Raw genomic sequence first — 23,537 nt, forward strand, 5'->3', positions numbered from 1 at the left:
CCAAATTTAGGACTTTGCTATGGTTGAATCCAGGCGTCCTTCCACAGTGCAATCGGAGATACTCATATTAGCTCTGATAAAGAACTTCCCCAGGAAAGTGACAGTGCCCCCGAGTGACAGCCTGGGCACGGGCAGGGAGAGCTCGAGGGTCATCTAGTCCTTCTGTCCTAGCTACTCCGTGATGCTTTCAAGGGACCAAAATTTAGCTGATAGGTCAGAAACAGAAGCCAAGACCTCTCAGAGCCAGGCTGCCTAAGGAGTGTCCATGCAAAGTGCATTAGCTCCAGAGCCGCAGATGGACCCCTGTCGTGGGTAAATCTGAGACAATCCGGTACTGGTGTGACTTGGCCCTTCATGAGCGGTCCCTCACCGTAGATAGATTCTAGGGCAAGTTGGCGGCTACTGAAGCGGGTAGTTTGGTTTTCCTTTTGCATTTAGCTATAAAACCAGCGCCTCTCAAATTGTTTGATCCAATGAACTGTTTGTATATAGGTGTGGGGGGCCTTCTTGGCTGGGGGAGCAGGGAGGAGCCTGGATATTTTTCACTCACCCGCTTTGTGACCTTGGTAAAGTGGTTTACCCTCTTCGAGCCTTCATTTCCTTGTGTAAAAGAGAGGGCAGTCACAATCTGCCAGAGCGTAGCTGTGTGGGTGCCAAGCACAGAGCCCTGAGAAGGAGAGCACCAGCACCTCGGGATCTACCATCTAGCAGTAAGGCCTGGGGGAGGGGGCACCAGGCCCAGCCTGGCTCATCAATCCCGCCAACATGAAGAACAGCCCTGCCTAGGCGGTGGGGAGGGAATGAGTCTGCGCTCATTCTGGGTAATGAAAAGTGTCATCAGTAAATGAAGAATCTCCTAATTACCCAAACGTCCCTAGGAGGATTTGTGAGGCCACCGGCTGTGGCTGAAGTCCTAGTGCCGAGGGGCAGGGCAGGAGAGGGTGGCAGGCGGGGTTTGCGGGCCAGGGGCTCTGTGTTACACGGAGCAGACGCGAACCCCTGCAGACAGAGCCCCCGCCCCTGTAAAGAGCCGCAAGCCAATGGCCCAGGGCTGGAGCTGGGTGCCTAGGGTACATCAATTGCAAAATGGAGAATGGACCCCAGGCAAGGCTGGGCTGGGGTCTGTGGACTGCGGAGCTTTCTCTGTCTCCACAGAACAAGCTGACCCTAAGCATCATCTTTTTCTTTCTGAGCCTCAGTTTCCCTATCTGGCAAAGGGCATAATGATGACAACTACCCTTGTCAGTGAGAGGTGTGGCCCAGGGCCCAAAGAGACATGGACGGGAAATGTACTTGCCAGACAGCAAAGGGCCCATGCGGCTGTCACACAGCTGGGACAGGTGGGTGGCAGCCACTCCATGTCACCCACCTGACTGATGCAACTCAAACTCAATCCCATTAACTCTGCCATTGGCAGGGGGACTCTGTTTTTCCCAGGAGGGCTTTCGAATTTTCGGGACCACATCTGAAGTCCCCTCTGAACCTCGTGAGCCCCTGCAGAGCCAAGGTGGAGCCACCCATGTCCTGTGTTCTGAGTTTGGTTCTTGACTAGTATTTCTCCAAAGGACCTCTGTAAGGAATGGGGTGGAGAGGGATACTGGTGGAGGTTTTCTGCGTGAGGGTTCCCTTGAAAACATTTAGCTGTGGGGCCGTTTTAAGACATTATTATTAAATGATATCTTCTATTAAGGATTGTCATTATCATTGTCACTATTTGACAGGTGAGACTAAAGCGCACAAAGTCAATGACTCACCCACGGTCACATAGCAGTACCCATGTCTCTGACTCCCCTTCTGAGTCCTATGACCTTGACCTTCTAGATCTACCATCAGTGTCTTCTCTCTCCTCTCCTATGGATGTCAGAGGAGAGAATGTTCACTGACATGCCCTTCTCCCATTTTATGGATGGGGAAACCGAGGCACAGAGGGGGCCTCTCCTAGGTGAGACGTGGGCTGAGATGGGGCCTGAGCCTCTGTGGTCACTACTCCTCTGTGCACCCATGCCTAATGCTCTCCCCATCCAATGCCCTGCCCTGCTCCCCCAGCTCCGTCTCTCCTGCCCGGGTGAGGTATTCCAGAAGACCCAGTGCAGAGAAAGAGTGATGACAAACGACTGCCTGGGAGAGATAATCCACTATTAAAACACGCCTGCTGTTCTAATTATAAAGGAGACCAAATTGGGTTTAAATTGGAATTAATTGGATGCCCCCTTATCCACGCCATCTATCTTGTACTCACCAGCCCTTCTGGACGGGTGGGATGGAAGAAAGCGGAATCTCATCTTCTCCCCCACTGAACACACATCCCTGAAGACAACCCGAGCAAGCCCCCAGCCCCTAATCCCTTTAAACGTTTCAAGGAGCACAGACAATGGGAACTGGGGTGCCTGGGGCCCTACTGTGTCTACCTCACCAGAGTGAGATGAAAGGGGATTAGGTAACTCTGGGAGGCAGTGTGGGGGCGTCACACCCCAAAGGACCAAGACTGAAGGAAGCAGGCAGCCCTGGGTCAGCTCCGAAATGCGCGCACTGGAGTGTTATAATGGGCTGGGAGATGACAGGTCTGTATACAAAACAAGACCAGCCTGGAAGGCAGTTGGGGCGGAGGGGCTTTGCTGAGGGGTCCTCAGGTTGGAAGACCTTGATGGAAAGGGAAATGGGGTCATCTAGCAAGCAAAATATGGGTCCAAGGCCAGCTGTGTTGAGTCTACAGTAAACTGTTAGCTCATTGTAAGGGAAAGATAAGGAATACCCCATCCAGAAGCCATTGTTCCCCTGTGCTCCTTGGCAGTGCCCTGTCCCTGTGCTATTGTGGAATTTCCACTGTGCGGGACGTCCAAGGTCTTTTGCCATACCCCCTTGGTCAGCCAAAGCACTGGTTATTCTGCTGGGGTCTCCAACTGGTGGCCGATGGGCTAGATTTCATTTGGCCTGCCATGTTATGTTTTGTTTTTGTCTTAAATGCCCTTGGCTATTTGGGGGACTGTCTCCATTTCTCCATGCCCATTTTTCCTAATTTCATCTTGCACCTGGCCTGCTTCACTCATTTACATTAGCTACCTGGCTCCGTCAGGAGCCATCCCTGCAGGTTCATCCAAACTGAGTGTGCAATCCCTGCAGGTTCATCCAAACATGTGCTGTGCCTGATTTGGCCCCTCCACTGCTCCTCCCCGCCCCCCCCAACCACATCTCAACCTCCTCGCTCCTCCCACCTTTGCTGTAGTACATCTGCCTGCTTCCTGCACCCATATACAAATCTCAGTGATCCTTTAAGGCCCATTTCTGGGAGGTCTCCTATCAGTCTTATCGTGGCTTCTTCTTTATATCCCCAGTTATAGGACTTCTGTTCAGCTAGACTTCAGATGGGTCTCCAGGTTAATTGTTCTACAATTTAGTTGTAATTTTCATGTGGCCATGGGAGAAGACAAGCACAGCATTTATCTGTTGTGCCAACTTGGATCCTCTCGTCCAGCAAATTCTTTTTGAGACTCTATCATTTGTTGGGTTTGGTATGAAGAGTCTGGGACAGAAACATGAGGCCTCCAAAATACTGTCCCCCTGCTCAGAGAGGACAGAGAAGCTGGGTGGTGTGAGGTTGTGGACCTGTGGGATCCCGGAGATGCCCAGAGGTCAGTAAAGCCTCCAGCGAAGAAGGACCATTTGAGCTGGGCATGGAAGACTGAGGAGGAGTTTGCCAGCTAGAGGAATGAAGGTGGTGAAGATGAGTGGTACAGCTTATAGAAAAGCACAGAGGAGGGACTGCTCATGGTGACTGATGAGAGACCATGACAAGGAGCTCAGTCTTGACGACTGAGTATAATGAGGCGCTCTCCAACTGGTGTGGAGAGTCGATTAGCAGGTTTAATGTGTTGCTGGGATTCAGAGATGAGGGTGTGCTCAAAGTTTGCAGCGGTGGGGTGGAAAAAAGTGAATGAACACACTCACTTCAGAACTAGCCTCGGTGACTCAAAAGCTGTGGGGGTGAGATGGATGGAGGAATTGAAGATGACTCAGAGGGCTTTAGCTCAGGCAACCAAGTGGACGGGATATACTCAGCATTTGGCTCAAGAAAATGAATAAAATCAGCCATGCTTCATACTGGCCACGCAGACACTGCCTCCCCCAACCACGTCTCAGTGTTTTCCCCAAACACACTGATACTGTAAACGGTGCACGTGGGGCAGGCGTCTCAACCCTCCCCCAACTTCCCAGAAGGAAAATTTTAATCTTTGGAAACGTAACGGAATTGCCAAAAGTTCAAGAATCAGCCGCATACATTGGGAAATGAGCGATATGATTCTTTGTCTTCTACAACATTAAAAAAATTTTCATTAAAATGAGTAAATAATAAAAAGTATGAGTCCTGGGAAAGGTTGGATAGTTAAAGGAGAAACCACATCACCTTTGAGCCCAAGGATACTTCAGCACCGCGGACAGCGACACACCAGGGAAGTTGTGGGGGAAATAACAGTTATAAAGGGCAGTGGGGCTTGAAGATACCTGTGAATCACCTATCACTGTGCTCAAATGTAACAGGTTGAGTAATTAGGAATTCAATATTGTGGGTGCTTTAATATTATTCTGTCCATCCTTGGAAGAGGATGACCTTGAAGGCAGAAAGCTTGCCCCAGTGGCACATAGGAGGGAAGAAACTAACCACTGTATTTCTGTACCACTCACCAACCCTGAGTAAAGGAAAACAAGCTCCTTTGAGGGTCCAGGTTTGGGGCGTGACTCTTGGGATCACAAGACCTTTTGATCAGGAAGAGGAGTGGGAAGGAAAACTGTGTGCCGGAATTGAGAAGGGCAGAACAACCTGGTACCTGAGTGTTATTGAGCTTCTGTAGCTTGTGAAGAGAACAGTGTTTCCAGCTTCCCAGGGAGGGAGGGCATATGGATCTGAGCCTGTTCCCAGGAAGCTGGACCCCCAGTGGACTGGCTATGTGGGTGGCTGTGAGACCTGGTCACTGAATTGCAAGGTGAAGATCCTCATGTGGCCAGCTGGCAGGGAAGGTGTGGAACCTCTATTAGAGCCATGAATCTTGAAATGGTGTACACCCAGTCAAGGATAAGCAAGGAGGAATGGGGTGGTGACTCCCTGCAAGTGTCTCTAGCAAGCAATGACACCTGTTCTGCTTTTGGGGGACTCTGTAAGCCTGGGGCATTTGTTCAGACTGAGACTTAGGGGGATTCTGGAAAGTCAGATATTGGTTGGTGGGTGCTGAAGCCAGGTCTAATTTATTCAGAAGGCTAAAGAAATGTGGTATTATGTACACCTTGAGCATTATGGAATAATTATGTTTTCATTTATTCATTCATTCATTTACTCAACAAATATCGAATGCCTACAATATGTGCCTCGCACTGGGTGTGGCTTTGAGGATAACTAGTGAAAAAAAATTAACATCCTGTATCCTCCTGGAGCTTATCATCTAATGAGGGAGACAGACATTAGTCGAGTAATAGCACAAATAAAAGGAAAGCTGCAAGCCTAACACACATTTCAGAGAAGGAAAGTTCCCCCAAAGGTATGCTAGAAGAATGCTCAATGCGGGAGTGGGGGGTGGGGGGATGTTACCTTGTCTGCAGGTAAATCAGGTCCCTGAGAAAATGGTGCCTGAGCGGAGAGGTGACGAACAAGCTGGAGTCATCTGGAAGAGGAGAGGAGAGGGAAGAGAGTTCCAAGAAGCACCGGCATGTGCAAAAGTCCTGAGGAGGAAGGAATTCCACAGAGGGGAGGACACGAAAAAGTTAGTGAGGCTGGGTGGACAGTGGAAAGGCGGGTGGGAGAAAATGAGACTGGAGAGTCAGGTAGGGACCACACTTTTCAGACTCTTGTCAGTCACAGAAAGAGATTTTTCATTAGCACAAGAACACTGAGGAGCTGTTAAAAGGTTTCAAGGTGGGTGGGAGAGGGGCCGGGCATCATGATCAAATTTGCATTTTGGAAAGTTTACTTTTTTCACCTGGGTTCCCCTCAAATGCAGGACCTGAAGTGAGGACTCCTGCGTCGGCAGTTTGTTTGGAAGGTGATCCTAGGTATCAAGGATGAAAGACCAGGGAGAGTAAAAGAGGGAAGGGTAAAAAGTCAATACAAAGGTGCATCACTGAGTTGATCCTTACCGTGGGAAGCCAGGGCTGATCCTACTGGGACCTCCTGAAGGGGGACAGGGAATGCCTGTAGGAATTTTCCCTATGATGGTCCACAGGGAGAAGCATTTCCACATTGACTCCTGTTCACCCATTGGCCCAGGGAGTGTTGACTGTCCCTGCCCAGGCTTCCAGGCTTCAGGCTGCGCATGCTCTATGCCATGCAGACCTCTGCTAGTGTCTCACACTGTGGCATCAGAGAAGCCCCGGTACAGAAGGCAAAAATCACACATCGTGTACCTAAGCTAAGACACTCTCAGCAGAAACCATCAGGGAAATGTTACTGCAGTTGTTCACATCAGAGGGAGGCTGAGAGGAAGTTCAGCGGGCACTTGCAGCTTCTGATGCATTCCTCTGGCTGCAGCGGCTATTGCAGGCGAGGGGGGAGGGTGGTCTGGACCACAGACAAAGGTGGTAGCAATGCAGATAAAAGTGAGTTAGAGAGAAGTGAAGATGGAAGACTTGGGCTACACTTTGGAAGTGCAGCCAACAGGATGGCTGATGGGCTGGCTGTGGAAAGGCATGAAGGAAAAGTAGAATGAGGAATGATTCATGGGTTTTCAGCCCAAGCAACTGAGTGGATGGTAGAAACCCTGCTTGTAGAGTCTTTAAATAAAGGTGTGAGAAGGAGTGGCTGCTGAGGCAGGAGAGACATGGAAACCAAGAGAAGAAAGAGCTCCAAAGACAGTGGTTAACTGCTGAGTATGAGGATGTGGTAGCTTGAACAGTGCCCCTCCCCAAAAAAAGATATCCATGCCCTACTCTCTGGAACTTGTGATTGTTAACTTATATGGCAAAAAAAGGACTTTGCAGATGAGATTAAATCATGAACTCTTCCCTGTGCCGGAGTGAGTGCCAGCGGTGTCTCCAGACATCCCAGAAATAGCAGTTAGTGCCAGGGGGTTGTAACGAATGCAAGGGAAGTTAACTTGATACTGCAGATGTAGAAATGCATGCCAGAAGAGAGTTCATACAGGCAGAGGGGATTAACAACATGGTCCAAAGGGACAACGTTGGTATATTGACAGAGGAAAATGATTGCAGGGAGTAGTCGCTGCATATGCCCGGGGACTCACATGGCACATGGTAGAACCATAGGGGCCAAAGAACAAACATGTGGCAGATTGTACACTGTTGGACTAGCCACTCATGCAGCAGGAATGAGGTTCTGGCTGCCAGCACCAGGTAGAGGCCTGCCAGCACTCAGGCTCCAAAAGCCCAGGGCTGCTTTAATCCTGCCTCACACCTGAATCCTCCCTCTGCAGAGGAAGCTGGAATTGGAAGGACCCCTCCTGTCTGTGGAACCACTACCCTGTACCTGAGCAGAACAGGCCCCCGCTCAGAGGGGTCAGCTGTCCCAGGAACCTATGACTGGGGGATCAAGGAGATTCAAGGGCTCCTGATGCCTGGGAGCGTGAGGCCCCAGGACTATGCACTCCAGCGCAGTGTCTCACAAACTATCCTTGTTTGCAACTTTTCCCCACCACTTAGCACACCTGGGAGGGGACTCCTCGCTTGCTCTTATCCACCTTCAGGAAGTGGGGAAATGTGAAAGGAGGACCACGTGACCATGAGGCCACTAGGATTTGCTGAGCACTGACTGTGGTTCTGGGCCTGAGCTGGGACCTCGGGAGGTGCATGTGTGCCATGAATGGAAACCATCAGACCATGCGGTGGGGAGAGGGGGGCAGGGATTGTTGTGGCAGTTTGCCACCAGCCCACAGCTTCCAAGGTGATTTCACACTTGCCTTCTCCTTTTCTCTACCTGTCAGGTATGCTGAGCAGGAATTCTCCTTATTCGCATTTTATAGATGAGCACACTAAAGCTCAAGAAACGGAAGTGACCTGCCCAGTGTCTGGCTCTTGAACACCCTCCCCCAGCCCAGCATTCTTCTCTTTGTAGCTTGCTGCCTCTACAGAGAAACCAGACACGGTTTCTGGCCTTGTCTTCTCCTCCAGCCTCCAAAATTTTTTAAAGCCCTCTCCGGGGGTACTTTTCAAACTTCAAAAGGCAGATTTGGATTCAGTGGTCTCGGGTGGGCCCTGGGAGTCACATTTCCATCAAGCTCCTAGGTGATGCAAAAGCTATCAAGCTCCTAGGTGATGCAAAAGCTGCTGATCCATGGACCCCACGCTGAGTAGCCAAGCTCCACTCCATTGTATCAATCCTAGTCTATCCATCCCATCGCAGATAAATTCTGCCTTGGGACCTGAAGATGGGAAGGGAAGTTTGGAGGTAGTCAAGTTCACCCATCATGATAACTGAGCCCATCGTTCTGATCTTGTCCCACCCACCGTGTAGAGGGTCACAGGTTGTCTCTGAGGCTGCTCTGACCCCTCTATTTTCTCTGCCTCCATTAAGAGTCAATTCTCAAATATTCCTTCATCCTGATGTAGGGGAAAGACCTTCTGGGTCCAAGAAGACTTGGTTTGTAGGGTTTGATCTGCCACAACCCCACACAGCAGTGTTATTCACCAATTCATTCACCACTCAAATGTTTTCCTCTATCTATTAAGCTAATCACATGGGTTTCCTTTTTTAGTTTATTAAGCTAGTGAAATACATGGATTTTTAAATGTGAAGACAACACATTCAAAACTCCACTTAGTCGTGATGCATTCACTTTTTCAAATATTGCTAAAATATTTTGTTAAGATATTTTGCTTTTTGTTGATAATGGGATATTGAACTATGGCTTTCCTTTCTTACAGTATCTTGGTTTGGGTATCAGGGTAATACTTGCCTCATAAAAGGAATTGGAAAGTGTTCCCTCTTCGTATAGTCTGGGGAAGAGTTTCTGTAGAATTCGTATTCCTGTTTTTCCTTAAATGTTTGATACAACTATCATTTAAGCCGTCTGAGGTCTGGAACTTCCTTTAGGGGAATGTTTTTAACTGCAGAATTAATTTTAAATATAGATGTTCCTCTAAGATCAGGAATAAAACAATTATGTCCACTTTCACCACTTGTTTTCAACATTGCAGTGAAGGTTCTGGCCAGGAAAATTCGGCCATAAAAAGAAATAAAATGCATCTATATAGGAAACGAAGATGTAAAACTATCGCTCTTTACAGATGATGTTATCTTATATATAGGAAATACTGAAGAATACACACACCACACACACACACACACACACACACACACTCACAATCAGAGCTAATAAATTCCTTGAGCAAAAATGAAGGTTACAAGACTCTATACACAAATCAATTGTATTTCTGTGTACTAGAAAAGAATGATCGGCAAGTGAAATTAAGAAAACAATTCCATTTACAATAGTATCAAAAAGAATAAAGTACTTAGGAATAAATTTAGCCAAAGAAGTACAAGACTTACACACTGAAAATGACAAAACACTGTTGAAAGAAATTAAAGAAGACCTAAATAAATGGAAAGATATCCTGTGTTCATAGATTAGAAGACTTAATATTGTTAGGATGGCAACACTGTCCAAATTGATCTATCGATTCAATACAATTTCTATCAAAATTCAAACTGCTTTTTTTTTACAGAAATGAACAAGCAGATCTAAAATATACATGGAAATGTAAGGGACCCAGAATAATCAAAATGAAGTTGGCAAAGAAGGACAAAGTTGGAGGACTCACACTTTCTGGTTTCAAGAATTTCTACAGAACTACAGTAACTAAGACAGTATTGTGCTGGCATAAGGATAGACAGACAGATCAATGGAATATAATTGCGAGTCCAGAAATAAACCCATACATCTATGGCCAATCAGTTTCCAACAAGGTGACAAACACCATTCAATGGGGGAAGAATAGCCTTTTCAAATGGTGCTAGAACAACTGAACAGCCACGTGCAGAATAATGAATTGACCCCATCTCACGCCATACACAAAAATTAACTCAAAATACATCAAAGACCTAAATGTAACACCTAAAACTATAAGACTTTTTGAAGGAAACATAGGTGAGAGCCTTCTTGACCTTGGACTAGGCAATGGTTTCTTAGCTATGACACCAAAAGCACAAAAATAGATAAATTGGACTTTATTAAAGAAAAAATAGATAAATTGGACTTTCTTGAAATTAGAAACCATTGTGCATCAAAAAACCACTATCAAGAAAGTGAAAAGACAACCCATAGAATGGGAGGAATATTTGCAAATTATATACCCGATAAGGGCCTATTATCCAGAATATACAAAGAACTATTACAACCCAACAATAAAAAGACAAATAATCCAATTTTTTAAATGGACAAAAATTTGAATAGACATTTCTCCAAAGATATACAAATGGTCAATAAGCATATGAAAAGATGCTCAACATCATTAGTTATTGAGGAAATGCAAATGAAACCATAATACGATATAACTTCACACCCACTAGGATGGCTATTAAAGAAAGAAAAGAAAAAATAAAAGAACAAGTCTTGGTGAGGATGTAGAGAAATTAGAACCCTCATACATTGCTGGTGGGAATGTGAAATGGTGCAGCCACTGTGGAAACTGATGGCTCCTCAAAAAGTTAAAAATGGGTTACCATGAGACCCAACAATCCCACTTCCAGGTACATAACCAAGAGAAGTGAAAACATACATTCATACAAAAACTTACAAAGGAGTGTTCATAGAAACATTATTCATAATAGTCAAAAAGTAGAAACAACCTAAATGTCCATCAACATATGTGGTATGTCTATACAATGGAATATTATTCAGCCATAAAAAATAATGAAGTACTGATACAGGGTAAAACTTGGGTGAATCTTGAAAACTCATGCTAAGTGAAACAAGCCATAGAACTACTTTATGACTCAGCAATTCCACTCACTCCTGGGTATTTATCCAAAGAAATCCAAAACATTAATTCGAAAAAATATATGTACCCCTATGTTTATTGCAGCACTATTCATAATAGCCAAGATATGGAAACAACCAAAATTCCCACCAATAGATGATTGGATAAAGAAATTGTGGTACGTTTATACAATGGATTATTACTCTGCTGTAAAAAAAAGAATGAAATCTTACCATTTGCAACAACATGGATAGACCTAGAGAACATTATGCTGAGTGAAATAAGACAGACTGAGAAAGACAAATGCCATATAAATGCCATATATATATATGCCATATATATGTGGAATTATAAAGAACAGAATAAATGAGCAAACAAAACAAATAGACACAGAGAAAAAACTGATGGCTGCTAGGTGGGAGGGGGTTTGGGGGTTGGGGAGAAGATGAGGGATTAGAAAGTACTATTTTGTGACTAATTTGTAGTCACAAAATAGGCACAGGGATGTGAAATAAAGTATGGGGAATATAATCAATAATGTTGCACAGATTATATAGGGTGCCAGGTGGGTACTGGACTCATCGGGGGGGCCACTTCATAGATTATATAGACGACTCACCACTGTGCTGTACACCTGAAGCTGATGTAGAAGAATATTGAATGTCAAATTTATATATATATATATAATTCATTCACAGGACGTAAAGTCCAGCATAAGGAATATAATCAACGGTACAGGAACAGCTATACACGATATCAGAGGGGTAGTAGACTTGGGGGGGTGATCACTTTGTGAGGGGTGTAAATAGCTAATCATTTTGTTTTGTACACCTGAAATTAATATTTAAAAAATAATGAAATAAAATAAAAAAGAAGCCAGACACAAAAGGTTATATATTGTATGATTCCATTATATGGAATGTCCAGAACAGGCAACTCCACAGAGATAGAAAGTCGATGAGTGGTGGCAGGGGCTGGGGAAAGGAGGGATGCGGAATGATTATTAATGGGCACAGGGTGTCTTTCTAGGGTGATGAAAATGTTGTGGAATTAGAGGTGACAGTCGCACAACCTTGTGAATATGCCAATAACGACTGAATTGTATACTTTGAGATGGTGAATTTAGTGTTATGTAAAATTTTATGTCAGATGAATTACATCTCAATTAAAAACTAGATAAAGAGCAATGCAAATTTTATTTTTTCTAGAGAGAATTTAGATAGTCTGTGCATTTTAAGAATTGTGTCTATCTCATCTAAATTGTCCAATATATTGGCCAAAGTTTGTTTATAATATCGTCATATTATCCTTTTAACATCTATAGAATCAATGGTGATGGTTCCTCTTTTATTCTTTATTTTGGTAATTTGTGTCTTCTCTCTCTCCCTGTGTTATTTTTTTCCTGATTAGTGTGGTTAGAGGTTTGTCAATTTTATTGATATTTTCAAAGAACCAGCTTTTAAAGTCTCTCTCTCTCTCTGTCTGTCTCTCTCTCTCCTCCTTCCTTCCTCCCTCCACCTCACCGTCTTTCTATTAAAAAAAATTTCTCCTTGTTATCATTTATTTTCTCCTGGTTACTTTAATTTGGTCTTTTTTTCCTAGTTTCTTGAGGTAAAACTTAAAATATGGATTTAAGACCTTTCTTCTTTTTCCAATACAATCATTTAATGCTATAAATGTCCCCTTAAGCACTGCTTGAGATGCACCCCAGACATTTTGATATGTTTTAATTGTATGTTAAATCAGTGCAAAATATCTACGGATTTCCCTTGTGATTTCTTCTTTGACCTATTTAAAGATAAGTCATTTAATTACCAAATATTTGGGGATTTTCCCAGATATCTTTCTGTTATTGATTTCAAATTTATTTCTGTTGTGTTCAGAGAACTTGCTTTGTATAATTCCAATCTTCTTGATTTTGTTTTATGGTCCAGAATATGTTCTGCCTTGGTAAGTGTTCCGTGAGCACTTGAAAAGAATGTACATTCTGCTGCTTTTGGATGGAGTGTCCCATAAATGTCAATTAGGTTAAGTTGATTGATAGTGTTGTTAAAATCTTCTCTGTTCTTCCTGACTTTTTGTATACTTGTTCTGTCAATTATTGAGAGAGGAATGCTGAAATCTCCAACTATAACTGTTGATTTGTCTGTTTCTTTTTTTAGTTCTATTAGGTTTTGTTTTATATATTTTGAAGCTCTGATGTTCAGTGCATACACATTTACCATTATAATGTCCTTTTGATTAATTGATCCATTTATCATGATGAAACGTTTCTCTTTATCCCTGGTATTATTTCTTGTTCTGGTCTACTTTGTATGATTTAATCATTCTAGATTTTTTTTGGGGGGAATTAAGGTTTGCATTGTATACATTTGTCCTTTTTTTTTTTTTAACTTTGAACCTATCTGTATCTTCATATATTTTTTTAAAAAGTTTCTTATAGATGACATACAAGGTCTGACAATTAAGTTCGTGAACTCATCCTAGAAAAAGTGCTACATACCTCGTTGCTGAATATCACTGTGGTCACCTTCAAAGTACTCCCCTTGGGAAGCTATGCACTGATGCCAGCACTTAATCCACTCTTCAAAGCAATTTTGGAACTCTTTTTCTGGAATGGCCATCAGAGCTGTCATCGTGTTACTCTTGATGTCTTGAATGTTATCAAAATGTCTTCCCTTCAATATTTCCTTTATTTTCAGGTAAAGAAAGAAGTGATTGGAGGCCAGATCAGATGAGTAGGGAGGGTATTCCAATACAGTTATTTGTTTACTGGCTAAAAACTCCCTCACAGACAGTGCCATATAAGCTGGTGCATTGTCGTGATGCAAGAGCCATGAATTGTTGGCGAAAAGTTCAGGTCGTCTAACTTTTTTACGCAGCCTTTTCAGCACTTCCAAATAGCAAACTTGGTTTACTGTTTGTCCAGTTGGTACAAATTCATAATGAATAATCACCCTGATATCAAAAAGGTTAGCAACATTGTTTTGACTCTTGGTTTGGACTGACGGAATTTTTTGGTCGTGGAGAATTGGCTGACTTCATTGTGCATTTTGATGCTTTGTTTCAGAGTCGTATTGGTACGCCCATGTTCCATCACCAGTGATAACACAGCCCAAAACATCATCTTGCTTCTCCAAAAGGTCTTGGGAAACTTCGACTCTCCTTTGCTTTTGTTCATTGGTGAACTGTTTTGGGACCATTTTTGCACACACCTTTCTCACGCCAAGATTTTCAGTTAAGATTTTCCTAATTGTTCCTGTATCGATGTTTACTTAGTCTGCTATGCTTCTCACAGTCAGCTGACGATTTTGATGCACAAGTCAATGAATTTTTGCAATGGTTTCGTCAGTTCTGCTCATTACTGGCCGCCCTGACCTCTTTTCATCAGTGACGCGTTCTCTCCCCTCAGAAAAACGTTTAATCCACTTGTGCACTGCCATTTTCTTCATGGCATTATCCCCATAAACTTCGACTAACATGTCCCTGATTTCACTTCCCCTCTTATCAAGTTTAACAAGAAATGTTTGTTCTTTGCTCTAATTCAAGCTCAGGCATTCTCGCGACAGCGCACAAAAACATGCAACAATAATGAACACCACTCAGCAAGACACTGTCACACATAGACATGAACACAGCTGTGAGACACTGACATACCAAGGTTAGGAAACCTTACCGAGCTGTTTGTACAGTGCTGCCAATGTAAGTGCCCGGTGCCAAGTTCGCGAACCTAATTGTCAGACCTCATATTGGCACATACAGGGTCAAGAGGTTCTATTCCAATACCCTGAAGAAAAACAAAATTTAAACCAACTTACTGTTTTAGCCTTTTATCCTGCCAATTTTATTTCTTTAGGGTCTGGATACCTTGGCCCTATGTGTACTTTTTTTTCCTGGTTGTCTTTTAACTTATACCCAAGTTGGACATCTTCCCCCTTGGGCTGGAAGGAGTGAGTTGGCCTCTGGCTAGAGCTCCAGGTTAGGCCGTAGGGGGATACACTCGAATGTGTCTTATCCCACTTGTCAGCCATGGGAAAGGAGGCCCCAGTCACTGCGGCTGCCTCACCTTCTTCACGGTGCTGTCTCTGGGGCAGCCTGCAGCTCAGAGCAGTCCTGAGCAGGCCTAGTTTTATCACAGCGCCTGACGTGGAAGATATGCTCTCCAGGTGTGAGCTCTTTGCTTTCCGTAGTCCTTTCTTCTAAGGAACAACAGAAAGCCAGGGTTGTCAAAGGTAGCAAGTCTGAAGGCCTCTCCATTGCCTCCTGCTTTCCTGGCATAAAAATCACCTAGGAACCTGACAGACACTATCTCGGCCAAGTAATTAAGGTCAACATCAAGATCATTAATCGTGTTGATAGTATAGACTGGTATCAATTTCCTGGGGCTGCTGTTACAAAGTGCCAAACACTGGGTGGCTTGAAACAGCAGAAATGTATTGTTTCATAGTTCTGGATGCTAGAAGTTTGAAATCAAGGTGCTGACAGGGCCGTGCTCTCTGTGACAGCGCTAGGGGAGAACCCTTCCTAGCCTCTTCTAGCTTCTGCTGCTTGCCAGCAAGTCTTGGTGTTCCTTGGCTTACAGATGCATGACTGACATCCCTAAGCCATCTTCTCCCTGTGTGTCTTCACAAGTCTCTTCCTTCTGTGTCTGTGTGATTCTGTGTCTAAAGTTCTCCTTTTTATAAGGGTATAAGTCATACTGGATTAGAGCCCATCCTACGGACTTCATTTTAACCTGATTATCTCTGTGAAGACCTCATTTCTAAATAAGGTCACATTGTAAAGTACTAGGGGTTAGGATGTCAACATATCTTTCGAGGGGACACAATACAACCCATAACAATATCTCTGATATGCTGTGATGAAAATCGCATTTTATCTCTATGGTCTTCCCATAATCCATAACCCCAGGATTACCATGAGAAAAACACAGACAAATTCTTATAGAGAAAATACAAAGGGATCTTATACAATACCTGGCCAATTCTCCTGACCAATGTCAAGGTCATCGAAAATAAGGAAACTGCCGAGGAACCTAAGGTGACATGATAGCGAAATGTAATGTGGTAGTCTGGATGGGATCCTGGAACATAAAAATAACACTAGTAAAAACTAAGGGAATCTAAATAAACAATAGACTTCAGTTAATAATAATGTATCAATATTGGTTTATTAATAGTAATAAATATATCATAATTATGTAAAATTATAACGGGAAATTGGATGTAGGGGACATGGAAACTCTCTGTACTATCATCTCAATTTTTATGCAAACCTATAACTGTTATTAAAAAAAAGTCTATTTTAAAAAAAGAGAATTTGACAGCATTTGGTAACATATCAGAATTTGTGGAACACTGCTAAAGCAGTACTTGGGACATTTATAACAACAATCACCTATATTAGAAAAGGAGAAAATTCTCAAATCAATAACTTCAGCTTCCACCTTAAGAAACTAGAAAAAGAAGAGCAAATAAAATCCAAAGTAGGCAGAAAAAAGAATACAATAAAGATTAGAGTGTAAATTAATGAAACAGAAAACAGAAAATAATAGAAAATGTTGATGGAACTAAAATTTGATTCTTTTAGAAGATCAATAAAATTGCTAAATTCTGCAAGACTAATCAGGAAAAAAAGAGAGCACACAAATGACCAATGTCAGTAATCAGAGAAGTGAAATCACTACAAATTCTAAAGACAGTAAAAGGATAATAAAGGAATGTTATTTTTAAAAGCAACTTTATGCCAACAAATTCAAGAACTTAGATAAAATGGATAAATTCCTTGAAAGACAAACTACTATAGTTCACTCAAGAAGAAACAGATATCCTGAATCACCTTATAGCTATGAAATAAATTGAATTCCTTCCCATAAAGGTAACTCCATGCTCAGATGACTTCACTGGTGAATTCTACCAAGCATTTATGAACAAAATAATATCAACTCTACAGAAACTCTTCCAGAAAATAGACGAGGAGGAAACAGTCCCTAATTCCTTTTATGAGATGAGTATTACCCTGATACCCAAATCAAAGACATTATAATAAAGGAAGCCTATAGTCTAATAATCCACATCAATAAAAAGCAAAATACCTTAACAAAATGTTAGTGAAGTGAATCTAGCAATATATGAAAAAGGTAGTATACCATGACTCGTGGAGTTTATCCCACAAACGCAAGGTTGTTTTAACACTCAAAACTCAATGTATTTCACCAGCTCAGTGGACTAAACAAATCATATGATCATCTTAATAGACATAAAAAAGGCATTTGAGAAAGTTGAATATTCATTCCTAAGTCTTAAAAGAAAATTCTCAGCAAATTAGGAATAGAAGGGAACTTCTTCAAACTGAAAAGACAGACACCATGAAAAACTTAAAGCTAACATCACATTTAACGGCAAAAGACTGAATGTTTTGTCCCTAATATTGAAACCAGGGCATTTCCACTCTCACCACTTCCATTGGACTTTGTAATGGAGGTCCTCGCCAGTGAAAGCAGGCAAGAAAGAAAAAGCATATAGATTAGAAAGGAAAAATGAAAATCATCTTCTTCACAGATGACATGATTGTGTCTAGGTAGAAAATCCTCTGAGATTAAAAAAAGTTACTAGGATTGATATGTGACATAGTGACAGAATATAAAAATCTATTGTATTTCTGTATATTAGGAATGAACAATTGGAAATTCAAATTTTTAAATAACATTTACAATAGCAAGAATATATTAAGTATTTTGGAATATATTTGCAATTCCTGTACACTAAAAACTACAATCTATAGCTCAGAAAAATTAAAAATAATGGCGAGACATACTATGATCATGAATCAGAAGACTCATTCTCATTAAGACATCAACTCTCCACAAATTGTTTTATTTGTTGCATGAAATCCCAATCAAGAAACCATCAGGCTTTTTTTTTAATAGAAATTGACAATTTGATTCTAAATTTTATATGGAAATGTAAAGGACCTCAAAAAGCAAAAAACTTTGAAAAAAAGAACAAAGTTGGAGGTCTCACATTAAAATGAAAGTAACTCTGATTTCCAGACTTACTTTAAAACTGCAATAATCATAACACTATGGAATTGGCTTAAAGACAGACAATATAGTTGAATATAACAGAAGAGTCCAAAAATAGAACCACACATATATGGATAATTGATTTTTTACCAGGGCACAAAGGCATTTTAGTAGAGAATGGATATTCTTTTTAACAAATGGTATTGGAACAACTGTATACAAAAACAAAACAAAACACAAAAAACAACTTTGAACCTTATCATATAATATACAAATATCATATACCAAAATTAACTCAAAATGAATCATATACCTAAAGGTAAAACCCCAAACTATAGAACTTCCAGCAGAAAACTTAGAAGAAACTTTTTGTTACCTTCAGTTAGGTAAAGATTTGCTAGACATGACACCAAAAGCATGATCCATAAAAGAACAAACTGATGAATTGCACTTCATTAAAGTTTAAAATGTCTGTTATTCAAAAAATACTCTTAAGAGGCTGAATATACAAGGCACAGACTTGGAGAAAATATAATCCAGCTATTTTATTATTAGGTGTTTGCCCAAGATATTGCATACTCGTATGTCCATATAAAGACTTGTACATAAATATCTATAGCAGATTTGTAACTGTCCCAAGTGGAAATGATTCAAATGTTCAAATATCCGTCGACAGGTGAATGGATCAACAAATTGTGGTATACTCAAATAATGGAATACTATTCACCAATAAAAAGGAATACAAGCCAATCACAAAAGAATACATACTGTGTGATCCAATATTGATAAAACTCTAGAAACTTCCAACTAATCTATGGTGACATAAAGCAGACCAGTGTTTACTTGGTAGAGGTAGAGGGTGTGGGGAGATGTTGAAAGGAAGGATTACAAAGAATCATAAGGAAGATTTTTAAGGTAATGAATATGTTGAGTTTCTTATTTGTGGTGATAAGTTTCACTGGTGGATACAAGTGTCAAAACTTATCAAATATTGTAAATATGTGTAGTGTGTATATTAATTATACTTCAATTAAGCTGTATTTTGTCAATTATATTTTAAAGAAATAAAGAACTATTTTTAAAACAACTTTTTATATTTCTTCGCGTTTCTATATTTCCACCACTCTTGATTCCTCTGTCTATCCAAATTTCTACCTGGTGTTATTTCCTTCTTAAACAATTTGAGCATCTCTCTCATTTCTGGTCTATTTCTAGTGTTTGACTTTTCACCTGAAATGGGTCTTATTTCCCCGCTTCTTTGCATACCTGGAAGAATATGGCCCCCAAGAAGATTCTATGCTATAGTTGTTGGGCACGGCAGGAGGAATGAGTCATGGGAGACCAAAATTGGTCTATAGGAATTTATTTGGCATGTTTGAGCTGCGGGAGGTCAGGCTAGAAAAGACCATAACCTCCCCAAGAAAAAAGGGATATGGAATTTTATAGGAGGGGTAAACAAGGTGGTAGCCCCTTCGATGCTTCAGGGGGTTTTCATTGAATTGTCTCTAGCAACAAAGGGTTTTGGGGCATGACCAAGCCCTCCGGCTCCACACTGTGGCCCCCAGGCCTCCATCTGGACTACCCAGGCCCTCCCAGGCCCGCTGAACACAAGCCCCTAGGAGACAAACAAAGTACAAAGCAGGACAGAATAAGATGGTTTCTATATTCCAACACAAGCCAGCAGGTACAAGGTACAAAGCAAGACATGATGGCTTTTAAGATAAGAGGGTTCCTGTTACTGGCCTAAATATGGCCTAACAGTAGTCCAGGGAGCTGTGGATATATTAACTTACAGGGGAAAAAGGTACTTTGAAGATGTAATTAAGTTTACTAATCATTTGATCATAAAATAGGGAGATTATTCTGGATTATTCTGGGCTGGGTGAGCCCAACATAATCACACGAGACCTTAAAAGCAGAGGTAGAAAAAGAAGTCAGGGAGATTCAAAGCCTAAGTAAAACTTGATGAACCATTGCTGGTTTGAAGACAGAGGCGGCATCGTGAGAAGGAATGTGGAAAGCTTCATGGGGCTGAGGGCAGAAACCGGGATCTCAGTCCTACAACCACAGGAACGGCGGTTAAGTTGCAAAGATAATCCCAAGATCCAGAAAAGCACTAAACAAACTGACACCTTGATTTCAGCCTTGTGAGACCATAAGCAGAGTACCCAGGTGAGCTATGCTATGTCTGGACTTCTGACCCACTACGTGCGTGGTAATTTATTATGGCAGCACTAGAAAAGACACCTGATAAATTTTGGTTGGGTACCAGCCATTGTGAATTGTACCTTTTTGGGTGCTGAGTATTTATGTATGCCCATAAACAGTCTTAAGTGTTGGCCCGGGATAGAACTTGAAAATAGTTGGATCCTTTCAAGGCTTGTTATTTTATCTTTTTTAGGGTGATTCTAGAGCACACTTTATTCTGAAGCTAATGTAGTCCCCCTCGTGAGGCCATTCCTTGCTGGGAAGTCTAACTGATGTCTTCTGTATTCCAAGGTTTTGCCACGCTGACCCCGGTGAACAAGAACAATTCCCAGCCCCGTTTGCGCTCTGGAAATTGTTCAGTCTATTGCTTTCGAGTGGTTCTTTCTCTGGTGGTTTTCTTTCACTTATGCTCAGATGAGTTCTTCTCCAGAGACCTAAGAAAACCCCTCTGCCATGCTCTGGAGCTCTTTCTTTGCAGCTCTCACCTCGCCAGTACTCTGCCCCACAAATTCTAGCCACCTCGGTCTCTCTGAACTTCAGTCTCTGCTTCCTCTACTCATAGGGGTAGTTGATGCAATTACAGGACTCACCTCGTTTGCTTCCTCTCTCTACGCAATTACGGTCCTGTTCTGCCTATTGTTCAATGTAGGAAAACCATCATCTCCTGTATTTTGTCCAGATTTCTAGTTATTTAAGATGGAAAGGTAAATTCAGTTCGTATTACTCCCTTATAGCGAGAGACAGAAGTCTCTGGTGGAGCGTGTAAATATCGAAGTAGAGCTCTCATCCCAGGATGCCCTGGGGGCAGACCCAGGCATTTTTAAAAGCTCCCTCAGTGGTTTTAATATGCAGTCAGGGTTGAGAACCATTGACCTGGATGATCTATAAAGATACTTATTAGTAGAAAGTATCTGCCATTTGGTGGGTACCTCCCGTGTCCCAGGCATTCTGCTCTGTGTTTACTCACCTGTCTCACCTAATGTGAAATGGGTATTATCAGCCTTATCCTACAGATGAGGAGACTGAGGCTCAGGGAGCTTAGTGACCTGCCCCAAGTCACACCACCAGTAAGTGGAAGAGCTGGAAGGTGACAGCGCCGGCCTGACTCCAAAGGTTCTTCCCCCTCTGTGTGTGGCACTGCCATTCTTTCTGATCTGATCATCAGAGTCTGGGCTGCCTTATGCTGGGTTCTATGGGGGTTGGGCAGACCCATGGGCCAGGATGCCCTGCACAGGACCTGGGCTCTGCTCTTGACTTTCCGGTGGCCCCACTGAAGGGCTGAGGGCTAAGGGGGCCCTTCTCACCTTCTCCTCAGCTCAGAGGCCCTCTTGACATTTCAGCTCCCATCTCTGCTCCTACTTGAAGCTGCTAAGAAAAACACTGTTGGCCTCTTGGACTCCCCACCCCCTCCCTAAAGATAGGGAAGCATCGGTTGCTATGGAGATGGCACAGCTAGAGTTATTTGGTAGGGGCAGATTGGCAAGAATGGCTTCCCTGGTCCTCCATCACACTTTGCGCCAGGGGCTCTGGATGTGACAGGAGAGGGCAGTGGTCTCAGAAGACAGTCATAGAGCTGGCAGGATCCTTAGAGACTCTTTGTCCAATGCTTTCACTAAGCAATTGGTGGTGCTGGGCCCGGAGGTGAAAGGACTATCCCAAAGTCATTCAGAAACTTGGAGGGAAGAGATAGCCAAATTCTTTAGTCACCTGCCCACCTCTCCTAGGACCAGAAGCCTGCTAAGGAACTCCAGCTGCTCCTAGCATCCTCTCAGGTGAAAGGTCAGCCAGGAGGTGTTAAGTGACCCACCCAGTACCCCTCAGTAGGCCGAAGCAGAGCTGAGGGGCTGCTGCTCAGAAGGGTTGAAGGGCTGCTCCATCCTGGCTCATCAGCCCTTTCAGGGGCCTTGATTGAACCATGTGGTTCCCTTGGAAACAGAGCCGACTTGTCTCCTGGGGTCAGCAGCGCTTAATCTGCAGTTAGTGCAATTTTGATGCTAGTGGGGGAAGGGACTCTGAACTCTCCTCCACATTCCTATGCCGTCCCCTATGCCTGCTGCTTTGTGAGAGCACACACATTTTCCCTCCTCATTCTCACACTCAGCTTCCCTACAAGTGGGGACACACACATAGACACACACACACACACACACTTTCTACCAAGCTCAGACAGCTTTTAATGACTGTTTTCTAACCCCCAACTGAAAAGGAACAGTCGCTTTCCTACCAATTACCCGCCCCCCTTTGTGCCCTGAGGTTGCCGAAGAACCAGAATTGGAACGCCCTTTCCAAGGCTGTCTCCATAGCCTTACAATCAGATTAGGAGTGGGATAGGGGAAGCCAGCTGGATGATCCATTTTCCTTGCCCCTCTACCTCCTAAGAGACTTCCATGTCCACAGGGGAAGCCAAGGGTGTGTTGGAACATGGCTTTGGACAACAATGAAGTTTTCAATAATCCACATTATAATTCTTCAGCATAGACTCTGCTCCTGGGAGAGGAGCTGGCTTCCTGTCCAATCCCTGCTGTGGCTCCCGAGCACACTGCACCCAGTGTGTTTGTGCTGAATCAAGATATCCTGGAAAACATCCCACACCCTGATTCTGACCCATGAAAACAGTTGATATCAAGGAAGACGAGGAGAGGCTTAGAAAATGTCCATTAAGGTTTACCAGAGACCCGGGCAGAGGATGGAGGAAGAGACACAGCCAACACCAGGAAACAAAGTTTGGAATGAACTTGTCGTTTGGAGGACAGTGCCCTGCATGAGGATACATTGAGGGGTGCAGAGGAACTCCACCAAAACAATAAAAAGTCAGAATAAAGGGAACATCAGGACTTGGCCCCATATCCAGAGGTGAAGTCCCTGGAAGGTCCAGGTGATACAGAGTTAATACAGGACAGAGAAAGAAGGAGCCTCAAGTCCTGTCTGTGTCCTTCATCAAGGACAATCATCGAGAGCCTGACACGGGGGCTCTTGCTGAACTCTTGGATGGTAGGGACAGCAAGAGACAAGGCAGTCATTTTTTAAAATTATAAAACAAACGCATGCACTTGGTAAAGAAATTAAAACCATATGCAAAGATATAATACAAAGGTCAAAATTTCTCGCCCCCTCTCCAAACCCCAGACTTACTCTCCAGAAGTATTTGTAGTTTCTTACATATCTTTCAAGATATTTTTATGAATATATGTACAATTTTTTTAACACAAATAGAAGCACACTGCCAAACAGTTCTGTACCTTTTATTCAACTTGATGTGTCAGAGCTCTTTCCATATCAGCCCAGGGAGGTCTATTTCATTCTTTCTAATGGCTGAGTAGTGGTTCCTTTTATAGGTGTATTAGTGTGACCAGCCAAAGTAGTGACAAATCTTTAGTTTGTTTCT

This window comes from Rhinolophus ferrumequinum, chromosome 16 (genome assembly GCF_004115265.2).
Source record: "Rhinolophus ferrumequinum isolate MPI-CBG mRhiFer1 chromosome 16, mRhiFer1_v1.p, whole genome shotgun sequence".
NCBI classification, from domain to species: domain Eukaryota; kingdom Metazoa; phylum Chordata; class Mammalia; order Chiroptera; family Rhinolophidae; genus Rhinolophus; species Rhinolophus ferrumequinum.